Source organism: Phyllobates terribilis, unplaced genomic scaffold (assembly GCF_046119375.1).
Source record: "Phyllobates terribilis strain yellow unplaced genomic scaffold, ASM4611937v1 Scaffold_74__1_contigs__length_7073193, whole genome shotgun sequence".
Lineage (NCBI taxonomy): Eukaryota > Metazoa > Chordata > Amphibia > Anura > Dendrobatidae > Phyllobates > Phyllobates terribilis.
This window is the reverse complement of record NW_027362834.1, coordinates 389,073-414,751: the sequence shown is the minus strand read 5'-3', so window position 1 is coordinate 414,751 and position 25,679 is coordinate 389,073. Positions and strand designations below refer to the sequence as shown.

Genomic DNA, 25,679 nt, shown 5'->3' with positions numbered 1-25,679 from the left:
AATGCAATGCACAGTTGCTGAAGTTGAACCAAAATGAGCTTGTCATCTGGCTTCTGCAACTTTTAACATGAAAAATCCAATGAGGAGAAGAAAAGCAAAGCCAAAGAGTCCATCCCAAAATCCGACAAACAAGCAAAATGAACAAAAAGCATTGAATTCAATTCTTTCTGATTTTAGAAACTGCATTAAAGAAGGGGTGCACCGGTCCTGGAGATACTGCAATACCAGGTCAATGCGTGGAGTGGACAGAGCAAGCTCTTTTTCCATCTCCCTGTTCTAAAAATCCATTTAATATATGGTCCCCAGATAGGGGACGTATCAGATATTAAACTGATAAGAACAGATACTACACTTGATCTTAGCCAAAAGGCCGAGAAGCGATAACCAGAATTGGTTTCCGACTACGGTGCCACCCAAGGATTCTGAAAAGTCCATTTGTGGAGATGGCCACCTGGACTCCCGTTAAGAAGACATGCTGTCAACCTCTAGATCCCTCACATGCCTGCACTTTTCGGCTTGCTGCTGCTGCAATCCACGCGTTTTAGATCTGCATAACTCCACCTCTTTTAGCACAGTACCCTCAACCCCCGGCTGTTCCCACCCGCCTCAACACCGTTGGAAGGGAGGAGAACCAATTAAGGCGGGGGGGGGGGTGGAACGAGCAGCTGTCTACCCTTAGCAGGAGGGTTGCTGATTAATTACCTCTCCTGCTGCTGCTGCTGCTGGCTGTCCAGCAGCAGACTGAAGGTGGCTGCTGCTGTGCGCAGGTATATAAAGGCTCAGAGCCTATTATGACACGCGCAGCCAGCGTTCCATTGCCACATTCCGTCTACTGCAGGCGGGATACCTGGATGGCTGAATGTCACTGAGAAGCTCACAGAGACCGCCATAAGCAACAGTTTAAAAGAATGCCACAGACTAATCAACCAAACTTTTTGGGTTGGTTTCTCTTTTATAGTCTGCAGGCATTAAATGAAAGAAGTCAGTGTTCCAGCAGAGGGAGACAACGTTTCAGAAAAGGCATTGTAGCAAACCAAAAAAGAAATTTTAAGCGCAGCAGAGTAACCAGCTCACATACCTGTTAGCTCAGGTGAGTTGAAAAGGCTGCTGTTGATAACAAGGGCATTTGCTAAATAGATGGTGTGTGTGCAACAATATACTGAAAGGTCAATTATATTGTGCAGCTTATCTCACCACCTGTAGTTATTTAGGTGAAAGCTCCAAAATGCTTGCCTAATATGTCTGTTTATCCAAAAGGAAGTATAGAGGGAGAGCTAGATAGATAGCATTGCATTACATTACATTACATGGCAATGCAATGCACAGTTGCTGAAGTTGAACCAAAATGAGCTTGTCATCTGGCTTCTGCAACTTTTAACATGAAAAATCCAATGAGGAGAAGAAAAGCAAAGCCAAAGAGTCCATCCCAAAATCCGACAAACAAGCAAAATGAACAAAAAGCATTGAATTCAATTCTTTCTGATTTTAGAAACTGCATTAAAGAAGGGGTGCACCGGTCCTGGAGATACTGCAATACCAGGTCAATGCGTGGAGTGGACAGAGCAAGCTCTTTTTCCATCTCCCTGTTCTAAAAATCCATTTAATATATGGTCCCCAGATAGGGGACGTATCAGATATTAAACTGATAAGAACAGATACTACACTTGATCTTAGCCAAAAGGCCGAGAAGCGATAACCAGAATTGGTTTCCGACTACGGTGCCACCCAAGGATTCTGAAAAGTCCATTTGTGGAGATGGCCACCTGGACTCCCGTTAAGAAGACATGCTGTCAACCTCTAGATCCCTCACATGCCTGCACTTTTCGGCTTGCTGCTGCTGCAATCCACGCGTTTTAGATCTGCATAACTCCACCTCTTTTAGCACAGTACCCTCAACCCCCGGCTGTTCCCACCCGCCTCAACACCGTTGGAAGGGAGGAGAACCAATTAAGGCGGGGGGGGGGGTGGAACGAGCAGCTGTCTACCCTTAGCAGGAGGGTTGCTGATTAATTACCTCTCCTGCTGCTGCTGCTGCTGGCTGTCCAGCAGCAGACTGAAGGTGGCTGCTGCTGTGCGCAGGTATATAAAGGCTCAGAGCCTATTATGACACGCGCAGCCAGCGTTCCATTGCCACATTCCGTCTACTGCAGGCGGGATACCTGGATGGCTGAATGTCACTGAGAAGCTCACAGAGACCGCCATAAGCAACAGTTTAAAAGAATGCCACAGACTAATCAACCAAACTTTTTGGGTTGGTTTCTCTTTTATAGTCTGCAGGCATTAAATGAAAGAAGTCAGTGTTCCAGCAGAGGGAGACAACGTTTCAGAAAAGGCATTGTAGCAAACCAAAAAAGAAATTTTAAGCGCAGCAGAGTAACCAGCTCACATACCTGTTAGCTCAGGTGAGTTTAAAAGGCTGCTGTTGATAACAAGGGCATTTGCTAAATAGATGGTGTGTGTGCAACAATATACTGAAAGGTCAATTATATTGTGCAGCTTATCTCACCACCTGTAGTTATTTAGGTGAAAGCTCCAAAATGCTTGCCTAATATGTCTGTTTATCCAAAAGGAAGTATAGAGGGAGAGCTAGATAGATAGCATTGCATTACATTACATTACATGGCAATGCAATGCACAGTTGCTGAAGTTGAACCAAAATGAGCTTGTCATCTGGCTTCTGCAACTTTTAACATGAAAAATCCAATGAGGAGAAGAAAAGCAAAGCCAAAGAGTCCATCCCAAAATCCGACAAACAAGCAAAATGAACAAAAAGCATTGAATTCAATTCTTTCTGATTTTAGAAACTGCATTAAAGAAGGGGTGCACCGGTCCTGGAGATACTGCAATACCAGGTCAATGCGTGGAGTGGACAGAGCAAGCTCTTTTTCCATCTCCCTGTTCTAAAAATCCATTTAATATATGGTCCCCAGATAGGGGACGTATCAGATATTAAACTGATAAGAACAGATACTACACTTGATCTTAGCCAAAAGGCCGAGAAGCGATAACCAGAATTGGTTTCCGACTACGGTGCCACCCAAGGATTCTGAAAAGTCCATTTGTGGAGATGGCCACCTGGACTCCCGTTAAGAAGACATGCTGTCAACCTCTAGATCCCTCACATGCCTGCACTTTTCGGCTTGCTGCTGCTGCAATCCACGCGTTTTAGATCTGCATAACTCCACCTCTTTTAGCACAGTACCCTCAACCCCCGGCTGTTCCCACCCGCCTCAACACCGTTGGAAGGGAGGAGAACCAATTAAGGAGGGGGGGGGGTGGAACGAGCAGCTGTCTACCCTTAGCAGGAGGGTTGCTGATTAATTACCTCTCCTGCTGCTGCTGCTGCTGGCTGTCCAGCAGCAGACTGAAGGTGGCTGCTGCTGTGCGCAGGTATATAAAGGCTCAGAGCCTATTATGACACGCGCAGCCAGCGTTCCATTGCCACATTCCGTCTACTGCAGGCGGGATACCTGGATGGCTGAATGTCACTGAGAAGCTCACAGAGACCGCCATAAGCAACAGTTTAAAAGAATGCCACAGACTAATCAACCAAACTTTTTGGGTTGGTTTCTCTTTTATAGTCTGCAGGCATTAAATGAAAGAAGTCAGTGTTCCAGCAGAGGGAGACAACGTTTCAGAAAAGGCATTGTAGCAAACCAAAAAAGAAATTTTAAGCGCAGCAGAGTAACCAGCTCACATACCTGTTAGCTCAGGTGAGTTTAAAAGGCTGCTGTTGATAACAAGGGCATTTGCTAAATAGATGGTGTGTGTGCAACAATATACTGAAAGGTCAATTATATTGTGCAGCTTATCTCACCACCTGTAGTTATTTAGGTGAAAGCTCCAAAATGCTTGCCTAATATGTCTGTTTATCCAAAAGGAAGTATAGAGGGAGAGCTAGATAGATAGCATTGCATTACATTACATTACATGGCAATGCAATGCACAGTTGCTGAAGTTGAACCAAAATGAGCTTGTCATCTGGCTTCTGCAACTTTTAACATGAAAAATCCAATGAGGAGAAGAAAAGCAAAGCCAAAGAGTCCATCCCAAAATCCGACAAACAAGCAAAATGAACAAAAAGCATTGAATTCAATTCTTTCTGATTTTAGAAACTGCATTAAAGAAGGGGTGCACCGGTCCTGGAGATACTGCAATACCAGGTCAATGCGTGGAGTGGACAGAGCAAGCTCTTTTTCCATCTCCCTGTTCTAAAAATCCATTTAATATATGGTCCCCAGATAGGGGACGTATCAGATATTAAACTGATAAGAACAGATACTACACTTGATCTTAGCCAAAAGGCCGAGAAGCGATAACCAGAATTGGTTTCCGACTACGGTGCCACCCAAGGATTCTGAAAAGTCCATTTGTGGAGATGGCCACCTGGACTCCCGTTAAGAAGACATGCTGTCAACCTCTAGATCCCTCACATGCCTGCACTTTTCGGCTTGCTGCTGCTGCAATCCACGCGTTTTAGATCTGCATAACTCCACCTCTTTTAGCACAGTACTCTCAACCCCCGGCTGTTCCCACCCGCCTCAACACCGTTGGAAGGGAGGAGAACCAATTAAGGCGGGGGGGGGGTGGAACGAGCAGCTGTCTACCCTTAGCAGGAGGGTTGCTGATTAATTACCTCTCCTGCTGCTGCTGCTGGCTGTCCAGCAGCAGACTGAAGGTGGCTGCTGCTGTGCGCAGGTATATAAAGGCTCAGAGCCTATTATGACAGGTGCAGCCAGCGTTCCATTGCCACATTCCGTCTACTGCAGGCGGGATACCTGGATGGCTGAATGTCACTGAGAAGCTCACAGAGACCGCCATAAGCAACAGTTTAAAAGAATGCCACAGACTAATCAACCAAACTTTTTGGGTTGGTTTCTCTTTTATAGTCTGCAGGCATTAAATGAAAGAAGTCAGTGTTCCAGCAGAGGGAGACAACGTTTCAGAAAAGGCATTGTAGCAAACCAAAAAAGAAATTTTAAGCGCAGCAGAGTAACCAGCTCACATACCTGTTAGCTCAGGTGAGTTTAAAAGGCTGCTGTTGATAACAAGGGCATTTGCTAAATAGATGGTGTGTGTGCAACAATATACTGAAAGGTCAATTATATTGTGCAGCTTATCTCACCACCTGTAGTTATTTAGGTGAAAGCTCCAAAATGCTTGCCTAATATGTCTGTTTATCCAAAAGGAAGTATAGAGGGAGAGCTAGATAGATAGCATTGCATTACATTACATTACATGGCAATGCAATGCACAGTTGCTGAAGTTGAACCAAAATGAGCTTGTCATCTGGCTTCTGCAACTTTTAACATGAAAAATCCAATGAGGAGAAGAAAAGCAAAGCCAAAGAGTCCATCCCAAAATCCGACAAACAAGCAAAATGAACAAAAAGCATTGAATTCAATTCTTTCTGATTTTAGAAACTGCATTAAAGAAGGGGTGCACCGGTCCTGGAGATACTGCAATACCAGGTCAATGCGTGGAGTGGACAGAGCAAGCTCTTTCTCCATCTCCCTGTTCTAAAAATCCATTTAATATATGGTCCCCAGATAGGGGACGTATCAGATATTAAACTGATAAGAACAGATTTTTTGATTGAAGCTGCATCCAAGGCACTGAAAAATGTGACCGAAGTCACACCAAAACAGCGCACGAGGCGAGGATTCATGTGGACCCTTCCCGGAGGAGAGGGTCCCCAATAAACCATCCCCATCCCTCCGAGCCAGAAGGCCACAGCGAGGGTCAGGGATCTCCGATGCTCTCCCTAGCCGAAGCCGGAGAAGAGCCGTTTTCGTGCTCCCAGCTTCCATCTAGGCTGCCACCCTAGTGGAGCTGGAGCCTGTGTTGGTTTCTCAGCCCAAGGCTGACCGGACCTCCGACCGGGTTTATAAAAATTCCCCTTCCTAGCCCGGAGGCCAGGAATAGGGGGGGTTGCTCAGAAAGTATGATTGGCAAAGGTGCGGCGTGCAACGAAGCCAAGTCTTTCTGGGGTTCCCAGTCCCAGTAAGCTTGGACTCCCACCAGGGCGCCTACTCCTGGGGCACATTGCTCCAAAGCCCTCACACTTACCCAGCCTAGTGACTTTGATCCTGGAGGGCCATGTTTTCCATCAGATAACTCTATGAGCCACCTGGCGTACTAACAAGTGCACCAAACCAGTGTGTAATATGCATCAATTTACTAGGGCAGCCCAAGGACAAAACTGCCTTTTCAAAAGATACTACACTTGATCTTAGCCAAAAGGCCGAGAAGCGATAACCAGAATTGGTTTCCGACTACGGTGCCACCCAAGGATTCTGAAAGGTCCATTTGTGGAGATGGCCACCTGGACTCCCGTTAAGAAGACATGCTGTCAACCTCTAGATCCCTCACATGCCTGCACTTTTCGGCTTGCTGCTGCTGCAATCCACGCGTTTTAGATCTGCATAACTCCACCTCTTTTAGCACAGTACCCTCAACCCCCGGCTGTTCCCACCCGCCTCAACACCGTTGGAAGGGAGGAGAACCAATTAAGGCGGGGGGGGGGGGGGTGGAACGAGCAGCTGTCTACCCTTAGCAGGAGGGTTGCTGATTAATTACCTCTCCTGCTGCTGCTGCTGCTGGCTGTCCAGCAGCAGACTGAAGGTGGCTGCTGCTGTGCGCAGGTATATAAAGGCTCAGAGCCTATTATGACACGCGCAGCCAGCGTTCCATTGCCACATTCCGTCTACTGCAGGCGGGATACCTGGATGGCTGAATGTCACTGAGAAGCTCACAGAGACCGCCAAAAGCAACAGTTTAAAAGAATGCCACAGACTAATCAACCAAACTTTTTGGGTTGGTTTCTCTTTTATAGTCTGCAGGCATTAAATGAAAGAAGTCAGTGTTCCAGCAGAGGGAGACAACGTTTCAGAAAAGGCATTGTAGCAAACCAAAAAAGAAATTTTAAGCGCAGCAGAGTAACCAGCTCACATACCTGTTAGCTCAGGTGAGTTTAAAAGGCTGCTGTTGATAACAAGGGCATTTGCTAAATAGATGGTGTGTGTGCAACAATATACTGAAAGGTCAATTATATTGTGCAGCTTATCTCACCACCTGTAGTTATTTAGGTGAAAGCTCCAAAATGCTTGCCTAATATGTCTGTTTATCCAAAAGGAAGTATAGAGGGAGAGCTAGATAGATAGCATTGCATTACATTACATTACATGGCAATGCAATGCACAGTTGCTGAAGTTGAACCAAAATGAGCTTGTCATCTGGCTTCTGCAACTTTTAACATGAAAAATCCAATGAGGAGAAGAAAAGCAAAGCCAAAGAGTCCATCCCAAAATCCGACAAACAAGCAAAATGAACAGAAAGCATTGAATTCAATTCTTTCTGATTTTAGAAACTGCATTAAAGAAGGGGTGCACCGGTCCTGGAGATACTGCAATACCAGGTCAATGCGTGGAGTGGACAGAGCAAGCTCTTTTTCCATCTCCCTGTTCTAAAAATCCATTTAATATATGGTCCCCAGATAGGGGACGTATCAGATATTAAACTGATAAGAACAGATACTACACTTGATCTTAGCCAAAAGGCCGAGAAGCGATAACCAGAATTGGTTTCCGACTACGGTGCCACCCAAGGATTCTGAAAAGTCCATTTGTGGAGATGGCCACCTGGACTCCCGTTAAGAAGACATGCTGTCAACCTCTAGATCCCTCACATGCCTGCACTTTTCGGCTTGCTGCTGCTGCAATCCACGCGTTTTAGATCTGCATAACTCCACCTCTTTTAGCACAGTACCCTCAACCCCCGGCTGTTCCCACCCGCCTCAACACCGTTGGAAGGGAGGAGAACCAATTAAGGCGGGGGGGGGGGGGTGGAACGAGCAGCTGTCTACCCTTAGCAGGAGGGTTGCTGATTAATTACCTCTCCTGCTGCTGCTGCTGCTGGCTGTCCAGCAGCAGACTGAAGGTGGCTGCTGCTGTGCGCAGGTATATAAAGGCTCAGAGCCTATTATGACACGCGCAGCCAGCGTTCCATTGCCACATTCCGTCTACTGCAGGCGGGATACCTGGATGGCTGAATGTCACTGAGAAGCTCACAGAGACCGCCATAAGCAACAGTTTAAAAGAATGCCACAGACTAATCAACCAAACTTTTTGGGTTGGTTTCTCTTTTATAGTCTGCAGGCATTAAATGAAAGAAGTCAGTGTTCCAGCAGAGGGAGACAACGTTTCAGAAAAGGCATTGTAGCAAACCAAAAAAGAAATTTTAAGCGCAGCAGAGTAACCAGCTCACATACCTGTTAGCTCAGGTGAGTTTAAAAGGCTGCTGTTGATAACAAGGGCATTTGCTAAATAGATGGTGTGTGTGCAACAATATACTGAAAGGTCAATTATATTGTGCAGCTTATCTCACCACCTGTAGTTATTTAGGTGAAAGCTCCAAAATGCTTGCCTAATATGTCTGTTTATCCAAAAGGAAGTATAGAGGGAGAGCTAGATAGATAGCATTGCATTACATTACATTACATGGCAATGCAATGCACAGTTGCTGAAGTTGAACCAAAATGAGCTTGTCATCTGGCTTCTGCAACTTTTAACATGAAAAATCCAATGAGGAGAAGAAAAGCAAAGCCAAAGAGTCCATCCCAAAATCCGACAAACAAGCAAAATGAACAGAAAGCATTGAATTCAATTCTTTCTGATTTTAGAAACTGCATTAAAGAAGGGGTGCACCGGTCCTGGAGATACTGCAATACCAGGTCAATGCGTGGAGTGGACAGAGCAAGCTCTTTTTCCATCTCCCTGTTCTAAAAATCCATTTAATATATGGTCCCCAGATAGGGGACGTATCAGATATTAAACTGATAAGAACAGATACTACACTTGATCTTAGCCAAAAGGCCGAGAAGCGATAACCAGAATTGGTTTCCGACTACGGTGCCACCCAAGGATTCTGAAAAGTCCATTTGTGGAGATGGCCACCTGGACTCCCGTTAAGAAGACATGCTGTCAACCTCTAGATCCCTCACATGCCTGCACTTTTCGGCTTGCTGCTGCTGCAATCCACGCGTTTTAGATCTGCATAACTCCACCTCTTTTAGCACAGTACCCTCAACCCCCGGCTGTTCCCACCCGCCTCAACACCGTTGGAAGGGAGGAGAACCAATTAAGGCGGGGGGGGGGGGTGGAACGAGCAGCTGTCTACCCTTAGCAGGAGGGTTGCTGATTAATTACCTCTCCTGCTGCTGCTGCTGCTGGCTGTCCAGCAGCAGACTGAAGGTGGCTGCTGCTGTGCGCAGGTATATAAAGGCTCAGAGCCTATTATGACACGCGCAGCCAGCGTTCCATTGCCACATTCCGTCTACTGCAGGCGGGATACCTGGATGGCTGAATGTCACTGAGAAGCTCACAGAGACCGCCATAAGCAACAGTTTAAAAGAATGCCACAGACTAATCAACCAAACTTTTTGGGTTGGTTTCTCTTTTATAGTCTGCAGGCATTAAATGAAAGAAGTCAGTGTTCCAGCAGAGGGAGACAACGTTTCAGAAAAGGCATTGTAGCAAACCAAAAAAGAAATTTTAAGCGCAGCAGAGTAACCAGCTCACATACCTGTTAGCTCAGGTGAGTTTAAAAGGCTGCTGTTGATAACAAGGGCATTTGCTAAATAGATGGTGTGTGTGCAACAATATACTGAAAGGTCAATTATATTGTGCAGCTTATCTCACCACCTGTAGTTATTTAGGTGAAAGCTCCAAAATGCTTGCCTAATATGTCTGTTTATCCAAAAGGAAGTATAGAGGGAGAGCTAGATAGATAGCATTGCATTACATTACATTACATGGCAATGCAATGCACAGTTGCTGAAGTTGAACCAAAATGAGCTTGTCATCTGGCTTCTGCAACTTTTAACATGAAAAATCCAATGAGGAGAAGAAAAGCAAAGCCAAAGAGTCCATCCCAAAATCCGACAAACAAGCAAAATGAACAAAAAGCATTGAATTCAATTCTTTCTGATTTTAGAAACTGCATTAAAGAAGGGGTGCACCGGTCCTGGAGATACTGCAATACCAGGTCAATGCGTGGACTGGACAGAGCAAGCTCTTTTTCCATCTCCCTGTTCTAAAAATCCATTTAATATATGGTCCCCAGATAGGGGACGTATCAGATATTAAACTGATAAGAACAGATACTACACTTGATCTTAGCCAAAAGGCCGAGAAGCGATAACCAGAATTGGTTTCCGACTACGGTGCCACCCAAGGATTCTGAAAAGTCCATTTGTGGAGATGGCCACCTGGACTCCCGTTAAGAAGACATGCTGTCAACCTCTAGATCCCTCACATGCCTGCACTTTTCGGCTTGCTGCTGCTGCAATCCACGCGTTTTAGATCTGCATAACTCCACCTCTTTTAGCACAGTACCCTCAACCCCCGGCTGTTCCCACCCGCCTCAACACCGTTGGAAGGGAGGAGAACCAATTAAGGCGGGGGGGGGGGGTGGAACGAGCAGCTGTCTACCCTTAGCAGGAGGGTTGCTGATTAATTACCTCTCCTGCTGCTGCTGCTGGCTGTCCAGCAGCAGACTGAAGGTGGCTGCTGCTGTGCGCAGGTATATAAAGGCTCAGAGCCTATTATGACACGCGCAGCCAGCGTTCCATTGCCACATTCCGTCTACTGCAGGCGGGATACCTGGATGGCTGAATGTCACTGAGAAGCTCACAGAGACCGCCATAAGCAACAGTTTAAAAGAATGCCACAGACTAATCAACCAAACTTTTTGGGTTGGTTTCTCTTTTATAGTCTGCAGGCATTAAATGAAAGAAGTCAGTGTTCCAGCAGAGGGAGACAACGTTTCAGAAAAGGCATTGTAGCAAACCAAAAAAGAAATTTTAAGCGCAGCAGAGTAACCAGCTCACATACCTGTTAGCTCAGGTGAGTTTAAAAGGCTGCTGTTGATAACAAGGGCATTTGCTAAATAGATGGTGTGTGTGCAACAATATACTGAAAGGTCAATTATATTGTGCAGCTTATCTCACCACCTGTAGTTATTTAGGTGAAAGCTCCAAAATGCTTGCCTAATATGTCTGTTTATCCAAAAGGAAGTATAGAGGGAGAGCTAGATAGATAGCATTGCATTACATTACATTACATGGCAATGCAATGCACAGTTGCTGAAGTTGAACCAAAATGAGCTTGTCATCTGGCTTCTGCAACTTTTAACATGAAAAATCCAATGAGGAGAAGAAAAGCAAAGCCAAAGAGTCCATCCCAAAATCCGACAAACAAGCAAAATGAACAAAAAGCATTGAATTCAATTCTTTCTGATTTTAGAAACTGCATTAAAGAAGGGGTGCACCGGTCCTGGAGATACTGCAATACCAGGTCAATGCGTGGAGTGGACAGAGCAAGCTCTTTTTCCATCTCCCTGTTCTAAAAATCCATTTAATATATGGTCCCCAGATAGGGGACGTATCAGATATTAAACTGATAAGAACAGATACTACACTTGATCTTAGCCAAAAGGCCGAGAAGCGATAACCAGAATTGGTTTCCGACTACGGTGCCACCCAAGGATTCTGAAAAGTCCATTTGTGGAGATGGCCACCTGGACTCCCGTTAAGAAGACATGCTGTCAACCTCTAGATCCCTCACATGCCTGCACTTTTCGGCTTGCTGCTGCTGCAATCCACGCGTTTTAGATCTGCATAACTCCACCTCTTTTAGCACAGTACCCTCAACCCCCGGCTGTTCCCACCCGCCTCAACACCGTTGGAAGGGAGGAGAACCAATTAAGGCGGGGGGGGGGGTGGAACGAGCAGCTGTCTACCCTTAGCAGGAGGGTTGCTGATTAATTACCTCTCCTGCTGCTGCTGCTGCTGGCTGTCCAGCAGCAGACTGAAGGTGGCTGCTGCTGTGCGCAGGTATATAAAGGCTCAGAGCCTATTATGACACGCGCAGCCAGCGTTCCATTGCCACATTCCGTCTACTGCAGGCGGGATACCTGGATGGCTGAATGTCACTGAGAAGCTCACAGAGACCGCCATAAGCAACAGTTTAAAAGAATGCCACAGACTAATCAACCAAACTTTTTGGGTTGGTTTCTCTTTTATAGTCTGCAGGCATTAAATGAAAGAAGTCAGTGTTCCAGCAGAGGGAGACAACGTTTCAGAAAAGGCATTGTAGCAAACCAAAAAAGAAATTTTAAGCGCAGCAGAGTAACCAGCTCACATACCTGTTAGCTCAGGTGAGTTTAAAAGGCTGCTGTTGATAACAAGGGCATTTGCTAAATAGATGGTGTGTGTGCAACAATATACTGAAAGGTCAATTATATTGTGCAGCTTATCTCACCACCTGTAGTTATTTAGGTGAAAGCTCCAAAATGCTTGCCTAATATGTCTGTTTATCCAAAAGGAAGTATAGAGTGAGAGCTAGATAGATAGCATTGCATTACATTACATTACATGGCAATGCAATGCACAGTTGCTGAAGTTGAACCAAAATGAGCTTGTCATCTGGCTTCTGCAACTTTTAACATGAAAAATCCAATGAGGAGAAGAAAAGCAAAGCCAAAGAGTCCATCCCAAAATCCGACAAACAAGCAAAATGAACAAAAAGCATTGAATTCAATTCTTTCTGATTTTAGAAACTGCATTAAAGAAGGGGTGCACCGGTCCTGGAGATACTGCAATACCAGGTCAATGCGTGGAGTGGACAGAGCAAGCTCTTTTTCCATCTCCCTGTTCTAAAAATCCATTTAATATATGGTCCCCAGATAGGGGACGTATCAGATATTAAACTGATAAGAACAGATACTACACTTGATCTTAGCCAAAAGGCCGAGAAGCGATAACCAGAATTGGTTTCCGACTACGGTGCCACCCAAGGATTCTGAAAAGTCCATTTGTGGAGATGGCCACCTGGACTCCCGTTAAGAAGACATGCTGTCAACCTCTAGATCCCTCACATGCCTGCACTTTTCGGCTTGCTGCTGCTGCAATCCACGCGTTTTAGATCTGCATAACTCCACCTCTTTTAGCACAGTACCCTCAACCCCCGGCTGTTCCCACCCGCCTCAACACCGTTGGAAGGGAGGAGAACCAATTAAGGCGGGGGGGGGGGGGTGGAACGAGCAGCTGTCTACCCTTAGCAGGAGGGTTGCTGATTAATTACCTCTCCTGCTGCTGCTGCTGCTGGCTGTCCAGCAGCAGACTGAAGGTGGCTGCTGCTGTGCGCAGGTATATAAAGGCTCAGAGCCTATTATGACACGCGCAGCCAGCGTTCCATTGCCACATTCCGTCTACGGCAGGCGGGATACCTGGATGGCTGAATGTCACTGAGAAGCTCACAGAGACCGCCATAAGCAACAGTTTAAAAGAATGCCACAGACTAATCAACCAAACTTTTTGGGTTGGTTTCTCTTTTATAGTCTGCAGGCATTAAATGAAAGAAGTCAGTGTTCCAGCAGAGGGAGACAACGTTTCAGAAAAGGCATTGTAGCAAACCAAAAAAGAAATTTTAAGCGCAGCAGAGTAACCAGCTCACATACCTGTTAGCTCAGGTGAGTTTAAAAGGCTGCTGTTGATAACAAGGGCATTTGCTAAATAGATGGTGTGTGTGCAACAATATACTGAAAGGTCAATTATATTGTGCAGCTTATCTCACCACCTGTAGTTATTTAGGTGAAAGCTCCAAAATGCTTGCCTAATATGTCTGTTTATCCAAAAGGAAGTATAGAGGGAGAGCTAGATAGATAGCATTGCATTACATTACATTACATGGCAATGCAATGCACAGTTGCTGAAGTTGAACCAAAATGAGCTTGTCATCTGGCTTCTGCAACTTTTAACATGAAAAATCCAATGAGGAGAAGAAAAGCAAAGCCAAAGAGTCCATCCCAAAATCCGACAAACAAGCAAAATGAACAAAAAGCATTGAATTCAATTCTTTCTGATTTTAGAAACTGCATTAAAGAAGGGGTGCACCGGTCCTGGAGATACTGCAATACCAGGTCAATGCGTGGAGTGGACAGAGCAAGCTCTTTTTCCATCTCCCTGTTCTAAAAATCCATTTAATATATGGTCCCCAGATAGGGGACGTATCAGATATTAAACTGATAAGAACAGATACTACACTTGATCTTAGCCAAAAGGCCGAGAAGCGATAACCAGAATTGGTTTCCGACTACGGTGCCACCCAAGGATTCTGAAAAGTCCATTTGTGGAGATGGCCACCTGGACTCCCGTTAAGAAGACATGCTGTCAACCTCTAGATCCCTCACATGCCTGCACTTTTCGGCTTGCTGCTGCTGCAATCCACGCGTTTTAGATCTGCATAACTCCACCTCTTTTAGCACAGTACCCTCAACCCCCGGCTGTTCCCACCCGCCTCAACACCGTTGGAAGGGAGGAGAACCAATTAAGGCGGGGGGGGGGGGGTGGAACGAGCAGCTGTCTACCCTTAGCAGGAGGGTTGCTGATTAATTACCTCTCCTGCTGCTGCTGCTGCTGGCTGTCCAGCAGCAGACTGAAGGTGGCTGCTGCTGTGCGCAGGTATATAAAGGCTCAGAGCCTATTATGACACGCGCAGCCAGCGTTCCATTGCCACATTCCGTCTACTGCAGGCGGGATACCTGGATGGCTGAATGTCACTGAGAAGCTCACAGAGACCGCCATAAGCAACAGTTTAAAAGAATGCCACAGACTAATCAACCAAACTTTTTGGGTTGGTTTCTCTTTTATAGTCTGCAGGCATTAAATGAAAGAAGTCAGTGTTCCAGCAGAGGGAGACAATGTTTCAGAAAAGGCATTGTAGCAAACCAAAAAAGAAATTTTAAGCGCAGCAGAGTAACCAGCTCACATACCTGTTAGCTCAGGTGAGTTTAAAAGGCTGCTGTTGATAACAAGGGCATTTGCTAAATAGATGGTGTGTGTGCAACAATATACTGAAAGGTCAATTATATTGTGCAGCTTATCTCACCACCTGTAGTTATTTAGGTGAAAGCTCCAAAATGCTTGCCTAATATGTCTGTTTATCCAAAAGGAAGTATAGAGGGAGAGCTAGATAGATAGCATTGCATTACATTACATTACATGGCAATGCAATGCACAGTTGCTGAAGTTGAACCAAAATGAGCTTGTCATCTGGCTTCTGCAACTTTTAACATGAAAAATCCAATGAGGAGAAGAAAAGCAAAGCCAAAGAGTCCATCCCAAAATCCGACAAACAAGCAAAATGAACAAAAAGCATTGAATTCAATTCTTTCTGATTTTAGAAACTGCATTAAAGAAGGGGTGCACCGGTCCTGGAGATACTGCAATACCAGGTCAATGCGTGGAGTGGACAGAGCAAGCTCTTTTTCCATCTCCCTGTTCTAAAAATCCATTTAATATATGGTCCCCAGATAGGGGACGTATCAGATATTAAACTGATAAGAACAGATACTACACTTGATCTTAGCCAAAAGGCCGAGAAGCGATAACCAGAATTGGTTTCCGACTACGGTGCCACCCAAGGATTCTGAAAAGTCCATTTGTGGAGATGGCCACCTGGACTCCCGTTAAGAAGACATGCTGTCAACCTCTAGATCCCTCACATGCCTGCACTTTTCGGCTTGCTGCTGCTGCAATCCACGCGTTTTAGATCTGCATAACTCCACCTCTTTTAGCACAGTACCCTCAACCCCCGGCTGTTCCCACCCGCCTCAACACCGTTGGAAGGGAGGAGAACCAATTAAGGCGGGGGGGTGGGTGGAACGAGCAGCTGTCTACCCTTAGCAGGAGGGTTGCTGATTAATTACCTCTCCTGCTGCTGCTGCTGGCTGTCCAGCAGCAGACTGAAGGTGGCTGCTGCTGTGCGCAGGTATATAAAGGCTCAGAGCCTATTATGACACGCGCAGCCAGCGTTCCATTGCCACATTCCGTCTACTGCAGGCGGGATACCTGGATGGCTGAATGTCACTGAGAAGCTCACAGAGACCGCCATAAGCAACAGTTTAAAAGAATGCCACAGACTAATCAACCAAACTTTTTGGGTTGGTTTCTCTTTTATAGTCTGCAGGCATTAAATGAAAGAAGTCAGTGTTCCAGCAGAGGGAGACAACGTTTCAGAAAAGGCATTGTAGCAAACCAAAAAAGAAATTTTAAGCGCAGCAGAGTAACCAGCTCACATACCTGTTAGCTCAGGTGAGTTTAAAAGGCTGCTGTTGATAACAAGGGCATTTGCTAAATAGATGGTGTGTGTGCAACAATATACTGAAAGGTCAATTATATTGTGCAGCTTATCTCACCACCTGTAGTTATTTAGGTGAAAGCTCCAAAATGCTTGCCAAATATGTCTGTTTATCCAAAAGGAAGTATAGAGGGAGAGCTAGATAGATAGCATTGCATTACATTACATTACATGGCAATGCAATGCACAGTTGCTGAAGTTGAACCAAAATGAGCTTGTCATCTGGCTTCTGCAACTTTTAACATGAAAAATCCAATGAGGAGAAGAAAAGCAAAGCCAAAGAGTCCATCCCAAAATCCGACAAACAAGCAAAATGAACAAAAAGCATTGAATTCAATTCTTTCTGATTTTAGAAACTGCATTAAAGAAGGGGTGCACCGGTCCTGGAGATACTGCAATACCAGGTCAATGCGTGGAGTGGACAGAGCAAGCTCTTTTTCCATCTCCCTGTTCTAAAAATCCATTTAATATATGGTCCCCAGATAGGGGACGTATCAGATATTAAACTGATAAGAACAGATACTACACTTGATCTTAGCCAAAAGGCCGAGAAGCGATAACCAGAATTGGTTTCCGACTACGGTGCCACCCAAGGATTCTGAAAAGTCCATTTGTGGAGATGGCCACCTGGACTCCCGTTAAGAAGACATGCTGTCAACCTCTAGATCCCTCACATGCCTGCACTTTTCGGCTTGCTGCTGCTGCAATCCACGCGTTTTAGATCTGCATAACTCCACCTCTTTTAGCACAGTACCCTCAACCCCCGGCTGTTCCCACCCGCCTCAACACCATTGGAAGGGAGGAGAACCAATTAAGGCGGGGGGGGGGTGGAACGAGCAGCTGTCTACCCTTAGCAGGAGGGTTGCTGATTAATTACCTCTCCTGCTGCTGCTGCTGCTGGCTGTCCAGCAGCAGACTGAAGGTGGCTGCTGCTGTGCGCAGGTATATAAAGGCTCAGAGCCTATTATGACACGCGCAGCCAGCGTTCCATTGCCACATTCCGTCTACTGCAGGCGGGATACCTGGATGGCTGAATGTCACTGAGAAGCTCACAGAGACCGCCATAAGCAACAGTTTAAAAGAATGCCACAGACTAATCAACCAAACTTTTTGGGTTGGTTTCTCTTTTATAGTCTGTAGGCATTAAATGAAAGAAGTCAGTGTTCCAGCAGAGGGAGACAACGTTTCAGAAAAGGCATTGTAGCAAACCAAAAAAGAAATTTTAAGCGCAGCAGAGTAACCAGCTCACATACCTGTTAGCTCAGGTGAGTTTAAAAGGCTGCTGTTGATAACAAGGGCATTTGCAAAATTGATGGTGTGTGTGCAACAATATACTGAAAGGTCAATTATATTGTGCAGCTTATCTCACCACCTGTAGTTATTTAGGTGAAAGCTCCAAAATGCTTGCCTAATATGTCTGTTTATCCAAAAGGAAGTATAGAGGGAGAGCTAGATAGATAGCATTGCATTACATTACATTACATGGCAATGCAATGCACAGTTGCTGAAGTTGAACCAAAATGAGCTTGTCATCTGGCTTCTGCAACTTTTAACATGAAAAATCCAATGAGGAGAAGAAAAGCAAAGCCAAAGAGTCCATCCCAAAATCCGACAAACAAGCAAAATGAACAAAAAGCATTGAATTCAATTCTTTCTGATTTTAGAAACTGCATTAAAGAAGGGGTGCACCGGTCCTGGAGATACTGCAATACCAGGTCAATGCGTGGAGTGGACAGAGCAAGCTCTTTTTCCATCTCCCTGTTCTAAAAATCCATTTAATATATGGTCCCCAGATAGGGGACGTATCAGATATTAAACTGATAAGAACAGATACTACACTTGATCTTAGCCAAAAGGCCGAGAAGCGATAACCAGAATTGGTTTCCGACTACGGTGCCACCCAAGGATTCTGAAAAGTCCATTTGTGGAGATGGCCACCTGGACTCCCGTTAAGAAGACATGCTGTCAACCTCTAGATCCCTCACATGCCTGCACTTTTCGGCTTGCTGCTGCTGCAATCCACGCGTTTTAGATCTGCATAACTCCACCTCTTTTAGCACAGTACCCTCAACCCCCGGCTGTTCCCACCCGCCTCAACACCGTTGGAAGGGAGGAGAACCAATTAAGGCGGGGGGGGGGTGGAACGAGCAGCTGTCTACCCTTAGCAGGAGGGTTGCTGATTAATTACCTCTCCTGCTGCTGCTGCTGCTGGCTGTCCAGCAGCAGACTGAAGGTGGCTGCTGCTGTGCGCAGGTATATAAAGGCTCAGAGCCTATTATGACACGCGCAGCCAGCGTTCCATTGCCACATTCCGTCTACTGCAGGCGGGATACCTGGATGGCTGAATGTCACTGAGAAGCTCACAGAGACCGCCATAAGCAACAGTTTAAAAGAATGCCACAGACTAATCAACCAAACTTTTTGGGTTGGTTTCTCTTTTATAGTCTGCAGGCATTAAATGAAAGAAGTCAGTGTTCCAGCAGAGGGAGACAACGTTTCAGAAAAGGCATTGTAGCAAACCAAAAAAGAAATTTTAAGCGCAGCAGAGTAACCAGCTCACATACCTGTTAGCTCAGGTGAGTTTAAAAGGCTGCTGTTGATAACAAGGGCATTTGCTAAATAGATGGTGTGTGTGCAACAATATACTGAAAGGTCAATTATATTGTGCAGCTTATCTCACCACCTGTAGTTATTTAGGTGAAAGCTCCAAAATGCTTGCCTAATATGTCTGTTTATCCAAAAGGAAGTATAGAGGGAGAGCTAGATTGATAGCATTGCATTACATTACATTACATGGCAATGCAATGCACAGTTGCTGAAGTTGAACCAAAATGAGCTTGTCATCTGGCTTCTGCAACTTTTAACATGAAAAATCCAATGAGGAGAAGAAAAGCAAAGCCAAAGAGTCCATCCCAAAATCCGACAAACAAGCAAAATGAACAAAAAGCATTGAATTCAATTCTTTCTGATTTTAGAAACTGCATTAAAGAAGGGGTGCACCGGTCCTGGAGATACTGCAATACCAGGTCAATGCGTGGAGTGGACAGAGCAAGCTCTTTTTCCATCTCCCTGTTCTAAAAATCCATTTAATATATGGTCCCCAGATAGGGGACGTATCAGATATTAAACTGATAAGAACAGATACTACACTTGATCTTAGCCAAAAGGCCGAGAAGCGATAACCAGAATTGGTTTCCGACTACGGTGCCACCCAAGGATTCTGAAAAGTCCATTTGTGGAGATGGCCACCTGGACTCCCGTTAAGAAGACATGCTGTCAACCTCTAGATCCCTCACATGCCTGCACTTTTCGGCTTGCTGCTGCTGCAATCCACGCGTTTTAGATCTGCATAACTCCACCTCTTTTAGCACAGTACCCTCAACCCCCGGCTGTTCCCACCCGCCTCAACACCGTTGGAAGGGAGGAGAACCAATTAAGGCGGGGGGGGGGTGGAACGAGCAGCTGTCTACCCTTAGCAGGAGGGTTGCTGATTAATTACCTCTCCTGCTGCTGCTGCTGCTGGCTGTCCAGCAGCAGACTGAAGGTGGCTGCTGCTGTGCGCAGGTATATAAAGGCTCAGAGCCTATTATGACACGCGCAGCCAGCGTTCCATTGCCACATTCCGTCTACTGCAGGCGGGATACCTGGATGGCTGAATGTCACTGAGAAGCTCACAGAGACCGCCATAAGCAACAGTTTAAAAGAATGCCACAGACTAATCAACCAAACTTTTTGGGTTGGTTTCTCTTTTATAGTCTGTAGGCATTAAATGAAAGAAGTCAGTGTTCCAGCAGAGGGAGACAACGTTTCAGAAAAGGCATTGTAGCAAACCAAAAAAGAAATTTTAAGCGCAGCAGAGTAACCAGCTCACATACCTGTTAGCTCAGGTGAGTTTAAAAGGCTGCTGTTGATAACAAGGGCATTTGCTAAATAGATGGTGTGTGTGCAACAATATACTGAAAGGTCAATTATATTGTGCAGCTTATCTCACCACCTGTAGTTATTTAGGTGAAAGCTCCAAAATGCTTGCCTAATATGTCTGTTTATCCAAAAGGAAGTATAGAGGGAGAGCTAGATAGATAGCATTGCATTACATTACATTACATGGCAATGCAATGCACAGTTGCTGAAGTTGAACCAAAATGAGCTTGTCATCTGGCTTCTGCAACTTTTAACATGAAAAATCCAATGAGGAGAAGAAAAGCAAAGCCAAAGAGTCCATCCCAAAATCCGACAAACAAGCAAAATGAACAAAAAGCATTGAATTCAATTCTTTCTGATTTTAGAAACTGCATTAAAGAAGGGGTGCACCGGTCCTGGAGATACTGCAATACCAGGTCAATGCGTGGAGTGGACAGAGCAAGCTCTTTTTCCATCTCCCTGTTCTAAAAATCCATTTAATATATGGTCCCCAGATAGGGGACGTATCAGATATTAAACTGATAAGAACAGATACTACACTTGATCTTAGCCAAAAGGCCGAGAAGCGATAACCAGAATTGGTTTCCGACTACGGTGCCACCCAAGGATTCTGAAAAGTCCATTTGTGGAGATGGCCACCTGGACTCCCGTTAAGAAGACATGCTGTCAACCTCTAGATCCCTCACATGCCTGCACTTTTCGGCTTGCTGCTGCTGCAATCCACGCGTTTTAGATCTGCATAACTCCACCTCTTTTAGCACAGTACCCTCAACCCCCGGCTGTTCCCACCCGCCTCAACACCGTTGGAAGGGAGGAGAACCAATTAAGGCGGGGGGGGGGGGGTGGAACGAGCAGCTGTCTACCCTTAGCAGGAGGGTTGCTGATTAATTACCTCTCCTGCTGCTGCTGCTGCTGGCTGTCCAGCAGCAGACTGAAGGTGGCTGCTGCTGTGCGCAGGTATATAAAGGCTCAGAGCCTATTATGACACGCGCAGCCAGCGTTCCATTGCCACATTCCGTCTACTGCAGGCGGGATACCTGGATGGCTGAATGTCACTGAGAAGCTCACAGAGACCGCCATAAGCAACAGTTTAAAAGAATGCCACAGACTAATCAACCAAACTTTTTGGGTTGGTTTCTCTTTTATAGTCTGCAGGCATTAAATGAAAGAAGTCAGTGTTCCAGCAGAGGGAGACAACGTTTCAGAAAAGGCATTGTAGCAAACCAAAAAAGAAATTTTAAGCGCAGCAGAGTAACCAGCTCACATACCTGTTAGCTCAGGTGAGTTTAAAAGGCTGCTGTTGATAACAAGGGCATTTGCTAAATAGATGGTGTGTGTGCAACAATATACTGAAAGGTCAATTATATTGTGCAGCTTATCTCACCACCTGTAGTTATTTAGGTGAAAGCTCCAAAATGCTTGCCTAATATGTCTGTTTATCCAAAAGGAAGTATAGAGGGAGAGCTAGATAGATAGCATTGCATTACATTACATTACATGGCAATGCAATGCACAGTTGCTGAAGTTGAACCAAAATGAGCTTGTCATCTGGCTTCTGCAACTTTTAACATGAAAAATCCAATGAGGAGAAGAAAAGCAAAGCCAAAGAGTCCATCCCAAAATCCGACAAACAAGCAAAATGAACAAAAAGCATTGAATTCAATTCTTTCTGATTTTAGAAACTGCATTAAAGAAGGGGTGCACCGGTCCTGGAGATACTGCAATACCAGGTCAATGCGTGGAGTGGACAGAGCAAGCTCTTTTTCCATCTCCCTGTTCTAAAAATCCATTTAATATATGGTCCCCAGATAGGGGACGTATCAGATATTAAACTGATAAGAACAGATACTACACTTGATCTTAGCCAAAAGGCCGAGAAGCGATAACCAGAATTGGTTTCCGACTACGGTGCCACCCAAGGATTCTGAAAAGTCCATTTGTGGAGATGGCCACCTGGACTCCCGTTAAGAAGACATGCTGTCAACCTCTAGATCCCTCACATGCCTGCACTTTTCGGCTTGCTGCTGCTGCAATCCACGCGTTTTAGATCTGCATAACTCCACCTCTTTTAGCACAGTACCCTCAACCCCCGGCTGTTCCCACCCGCCTCAACACCGTTGGAAGGGAGGAGAACCAATTAAGGCGGGGGGGGGGTGGAACGAGCAGCTGTCTACCCTTAGCAGGAGGGTTGCTGATTAATTACCTCTCCTGCTGCTGCTGCTGCTGGCTGTCCAGCAGCAGACTGAAGGTGGCTGCTGCTGTGCGCAGGTATATAAAGGCTCAGAGCCTATTATGACACGTGCAGCCAGCGTTCCATTGCCACATTCCGTCTACTGCAGGCGGGATACCTGGATGGCTGAATGTCACTGAGAAGCTCACAGAGACCGCCATAAGCAACAGTTTAAAAGAATGCCACAGACTAATCAACCAAACTTTTTGGGTTGGTTTCTCTTTTATAGTCTGCAGGCATTAAGTGAAAGAAGTCAGTGTTCCAGCAGAGGGAGACAACGTTTCAGAAAAGGCATTGTAGCAAACCAAAAAAGAAATTTTAAGCGCAGCAGAGTAACCAGCTCACATACCTGTTAGCTCAGGTGAGTTTAAAAGGCTGCTGTTGATAACAAGGGCATTTGCTAAATAGATGGTGTGTGTGCAACAATATACTGAAAGGTCAATTATATTGTGCAGCTTATCTCACCACCTGTAGTTATTTAGGTGAAAGCTCCAAAATGCTTGCCTAATATGTCTGTTTATCCAAAAGGAAGTATAGAGGGAGAGCTAGATAGATAGCATTGCATTACATTACATTACATGGCAATGCAATGCACAGTTGCTGAAGTTGAACCAAAATGAGCTTGTCATCTGGCTTCTGCAACTTTTAACATGAAAAATCCAATGAGGAGAAGAAAAGCAAAGCCAAAGAGTCCATCCCAAAATCCGACAAACAAGCAAAATGAACAAAAAGCATTGAATTCAATTCTTTCTGATTTTAGAAACTGCATTAAAGAAGGGGTGCACCGGTCCTGGAGATACTGCAATACCAGGTCAATGCGTGGAGTGGACAGAGCAAGCTCTTTTTCCATCTCCCTGTTCTAAAAATCCATTTAATATATGGTCCCCAGATAGGGGACGTATCAGATATTAAACTGATAAGAACAGATACTACACTTGATCTTAGCCAAAATGCCGAGAAGCGATAACCAGAATTGGTTTCCGACTACGGTGCCACCCAAGGATTCTGAAAAGTCCATTTGTGGAGATGGCCACCTGGACTCCCGTTAAGAAGACATGCTGTCAACCTCTAGATCCCTCACATGCCTGCACTTTTCGGCTTGCTGCTGCTGCAATCCACGCGTTTTAGATCTGCATAACTCCACCTCTTTTAGCACAGTACCCTCAACCCCCGGCTGTTCCCACCCGCCTCAACACCGTTGGAAGGGAGGAGAACCAATTAAGGCGGGGGGGGGTGGAACGAGCAGCTGTCTACCCTTAGCAGGAGGGTTGCTGATTAATTACCTCTCCTGCTGCTGCTGCTGCTGGCTGTCCAGCAGCAGACTGAAGGTGGCTGCTGCTGTGCGCAGGTATATAAAGGCTCAGAGCCTATTATGACACGCGCACCCAGCGTTCCATTGCCACATTCCGTCTACTGCAGGCGGGATACCTGGATGGCTGAATGTCACTGAGAAGCTCACAGAGACCGCCATAAGCAACAGTTTAAAAGAATGCCACAGACTAATCAACCAAACTTTTTGGGTTGGTTTCTCTTTTATAGTCTGCAGGCATTAAATGAAAGAAGTCAGTGTTCCAGCAGAGGGAGACAACGTTTCAGAAAAGGCATTGTAGCAAACCAAAAAAGAAATTTTAAGCGCAGCAGAGTAACCAGCTCTCATACCTGTTAGCTCAGGTGAGTTTAAAAGGCTGCTGTTGATAACAAGGGCATTTGCTAAATAGATGGTGTGTGTGCAACAATATACTGAAAGGTCAATTATATTGTGCAGCTTATCTCACCACCTGTAGTTATTTAGGTGAAAGCTCCAAAATGCTTGCCTAATATGTCTGTTTATCCAAAAGGAAGTATAGAGGGAGAGCTAGATAGATAGCATTGCATTACATTACATTACATGGCAATGCAATGCACAGTTGCTGAAGTTGAACCAAAATGAGCTTGTCATCTGGCTTCTGCAACTTTTAACATGAAAAATCCAATGAGGAGAAGAAAAGCAAAGCCAAAGAGTCCATCCCAAAATCCGACAAACAAGCAAAATGAACAAAAAGCATTGAATTCAATTCTTTCTGATTTTAGAAACTGCATTAAAGAAGGGGTGCACCGGTCCTGGAGATACTGCAATACCAGGTCAATGCGTGGAGTGGACAGAGCAAGCTCTTTTTCCATCTCCCTGTTCTAAAAATCCATTTAATATATGGTCCCCAGATAGGGGACGTATCAGATTTTAAACTGATAAGAACAGATACTACACTTGATCTTAGCCAAAAGGCCGAGAAGCGATAACCAGAATTGGTTTCCGACTACGGTGCCACCCAAGGATTCTGAAAAGTCCATTTGTGGAGATGGCCACCTGGACTCCCGCTAAGAAGACTTGCTGTCAACCTCTAGATCCCTCACATGCCTGCACTTTTCGGCTTGCTGCTGCTGCAATCCACGCGTTTTAGATCTGCATAACTCCACCTCTTTTAGCACAGTACCCTCAACCCCCGGCTGTTCCCACCCGCCTCAACACCGTTGGAAGGGAGGAGAACCAATTAAGGCGGGGGGGTGGGGTGGAACGAGCAGCTGTCTACCCTTAGCAGGAGGGTTGCTGATTAATTACCTCTCCTGCTGCTGCTGCTGCTGGCTGTCCAGCAGCAGACTGAAGGTGGCTGCTGCTGTGCGCAGGTATATAAAGGCTCAGAGCCTATTATGACATGCGCAGCCAGCGTTCCATTGCCACATTCCGTCTACTGCAGGCGGGATACCTGGATGGCTGAATGTCACTGAGAAGCTCACAGAGACCGCCATAAGCAACAGTTTAAAAGAATGCCACAGACTAATCAACCAAACTTTTTGGGTTGGTTTCTCTTTTATAGTCTGCAGGCATTAAATGAAAGAAGTCAGTGTTCCAGCAGAGGGAGACAACGTTTCAGAAAAGGCATTGTAGCAAACCAAAAAAGAAATTTTAAGCGCAGCAGAGTAACCAGCTCACATACCTGTTAGCTCAGGTGAGTTTAAAAGGCTGCTGTTGATAACAAGGGCATTTGCTAAATAGATGGTGTGTGTGCAACAATATACTGAAAGGTCAATTATATTGTGCAGCTTATCTCACCACCTGTAGTTATTTAGGTGAAAGCTCCAAAATGCTTGCCTAATATGTCTGTTTATCCAAAAGGAAGTATAGAGGGAGAGCTAGATAGATAGCATTGCATTACATTACATTACATGGCAATGCAATGCACAGTTGCTGAAGTTGAACCAAAATGAGCTTGTCATCTGGCTTCTGCAACTTTTAACATGAAAAATCCAATGAGGAGAAGAAAAGCAAAGCCAAAGAGTCCATCCCAAAATCC

General features: G+C 45.4%; 19 non-coding genes and 1 pseudogene across 19 annotated transcripts; all 20 read right to left on the bottom strand.

Moving 5' to 3' along the window:
- Positions 1-191: 191 nt before the first annotated feature.
- LOC141196574 (U2 spliceosomal RNA) lies at positions 192-382 on the bottom strand. Its single transcript, XR_012268975.1, has one exon. It is a non-coding gene; the product is annotated as a U2 spliceosomal RNA (small nuclear RNA).
- A 1,121-nt stretch (positions 383-1,503) lies between these two features.
- Positions 1,504-1,694, bottom strand: LOC141196573 (U2 spliceosomal RNA). The gene has a single exon (XR_012268974.1). It is a non-coding gene; the product is annotated as a U2 spliceosomal RNA (small nuclear RNA).
- A 1,121-nt stretch (positions 1,695-2,815) lies between these two features.
- LOC141196572 (U2 spliceosomal RNA) lies at positions 2,816-3,006 on the bottom strand. Its single transcript, XR_012268973.1, has one exon. It is a non-coding gene; the product is annotated as a U2 spliceosomal RNA (small nuclear RNA).
- A 1,120-nt stretch (positions 3,007-4,126) lies between these two features.
- On the bottom strand, positions 4,127-4,317 carry LOC141196571 (U2 spliceosomal RNA). The gene has a single exon (XR_012268972.1). It is a non-coding gene; the product is annotated as a U2 spliceosomal RNA (small nuclear RNA).
- A 1,117-nt stretch (positions 4,318-5,434) lies between these two features.
- Positions 5,435-5,616, bottom strand: LOC141196231 (U2 spliceosomal RNA). Its single transcript, XR_012268794.1, has one exon. It is a non-coding gene; the product is annotated as a U2 spliceosomal RNA (small nuclear RNA).
- A 524-nt stretch (positions 5,617-6,140) lies between these two features.
- On the bottom strand, positions 6,141-6,256 carry LOC141196465 (U2 spliceosomal RNA; annotated as a pseudogene).
- A 1,124-nt stretch (positions 6,257-7,380) lies between these two features.
- Positions 7,381-7,571, bottom strand: LOC141196568 (U2 spliceosomal RNA). The gene has a single exon (XR_012268970.1). It is a non-coding gene; the product is annotated as a U2 spliceosomal RNA (small nuclear RNA).
- Positions 7,572-8,694: 1,123 nt separating this feature from the next.
- Positions 8,695-8,885, bottom strand: LOC141196567 (U2 spliceosomal RNA). Its single transcript, XR_012268969.1, has one exon. It is a non-coding gene; the product is annotated as a U2 spliceosomal RNA (small nuclear RNA).
- A 1,122-nt stretch (positions 8,886-10,007) lies between these two features.
- On the bottom strand, positions 10,008-10,198 carry LOC141196085 (U2 spliceosomal RNA). The gene has a single exon (XR_012268651.1). It is a non-coding gene; the product is annotated as a U2 spliceosomal RNA (small nuclear RNA).
- A 1,119-nt stretch (positions 10,199-11,317) lies between these two features.
- On the bottom strand, positions 11,318-11,508 carry LOC141196566 (U2 spliceosomal RNA). Its single transcript, XR_012268968.1, has one exon. It is a non-coding gene; the product is annotated as a U2 spliceosomal RNA (small nuclear RNA).
- A 1,121-nt stretch (positions 11,509-12,629) lies between these two features.
- Positions 12,630-12,820, bottom strand: LOC141196565 (U2 spliceosomal RNA). The gene has a single exon (XR_012268967.1). It is a non-coding gene; the product is annotated as a U2 spliceosomal RNA (small nuclear RNA).
- A 1,123-nt stretch (positions 12,821-13,943) lies between these two features.
- LOC141196564 (U2 spliceosomal RNA) lies at positions 13,944-14,134 on the bottom strand. Its single transcript, XR_012268966.1, has one exon. It is a non-coding gene; the product is annotated as a U2 spliceosomal RNA (small nuclear RNA).
- Positions 14,135-15,257: 1,123 nt separating this feature from the next.
- LOC141196562 (U2 spliceosomal RNA) lies at positions 15,258-15,448 on the bottom strand. Its single transcript, XR_012268964.1, has one exon. It is a non-coding gene; the product is annotated as a U2 spliceosomal RNA (small nuclear RNA).
- Positions 15,449-16,566: 1,118 nt separating this feature from the next.
- On the bottom strand, positions 16,567-16,757 carry LOC141196561 (U2 spliceosomal RNA). The gene has a single exon (XR_012268963.1). It is a non-coding gene; the product is annotated as a U2 spliceosomal RNA (small nuclear RNA).
- A 1,120-nt stretch (positions 16,758-17,877) lies between these two features.
- Positions 17,878-18,068, bottom strand: LOC141196560 (U2 spliceosomal RNA). Its single transcript, XR_012268962.1, has one exon. It is a non-coding gene; the product is annotated as a U2 spliceosomal RNA (small nuclear RNA).
- Positions 18,069-19,188: 1,120 nt separating this feature from the next.
- On the bottom strand, positions 19,189-19,379 carry LOC141196559 (U2 spliceosomal RNA). The gene has a single exon (XR_012268961.1). It is a non-coding gene; the product is annotated as a U2 spliceosomal RNA (small nuclear RNA).
- Positions 19,380-20,499: 1,120 nt separating this feature from the next.
- Positions 20,500-20,690, bottom strand: LOC141196558 (U2 spliceosomal RNA). The gene has a single exon (XR_012268960.1). It is a non-coding gene; the product is annotated as a U2 spliceosomal RNA (small nuclear RNA).
- Positions 20,691-21,813: 1,123 nt separating this feature from the next.
- LOC141196557 (U2 spliceosomal RNA) lies at positions 21,814-22,004 on the bottom strand. The gene has a single exon (XR_012268959.1). It is a non-coding gene; the product is annotated as a U2 spliceosomal RNA (small nuclear RNA).
- Positions 22,005-23,124: 1,120 nt separating this feature from the next.
- Positions 23,125-23,315, bottom strand: LOC141196127 (U2 spliceosomal RNA). The gene has a single exon (XR_012268693.1). It is a non-coding gene; the product is annotated as a U2 spliceosomal RNA (small nuclear RNA).
- A 1,119-nt stretch (positions 23,316-24,434) lies between these two features.
- On the bottom strand, positions 24,435-24,625 carry LOC141195794 (U2 spliceosomal RNA). The gene has a single exon (XR_012268371.1). It is a non-coding gene; the product is annotated as a U2 spliceosomal RNA (small nuclear RNA).
- Positions 24,626-25,679: the final 1,054 nt, after the last annotated feature.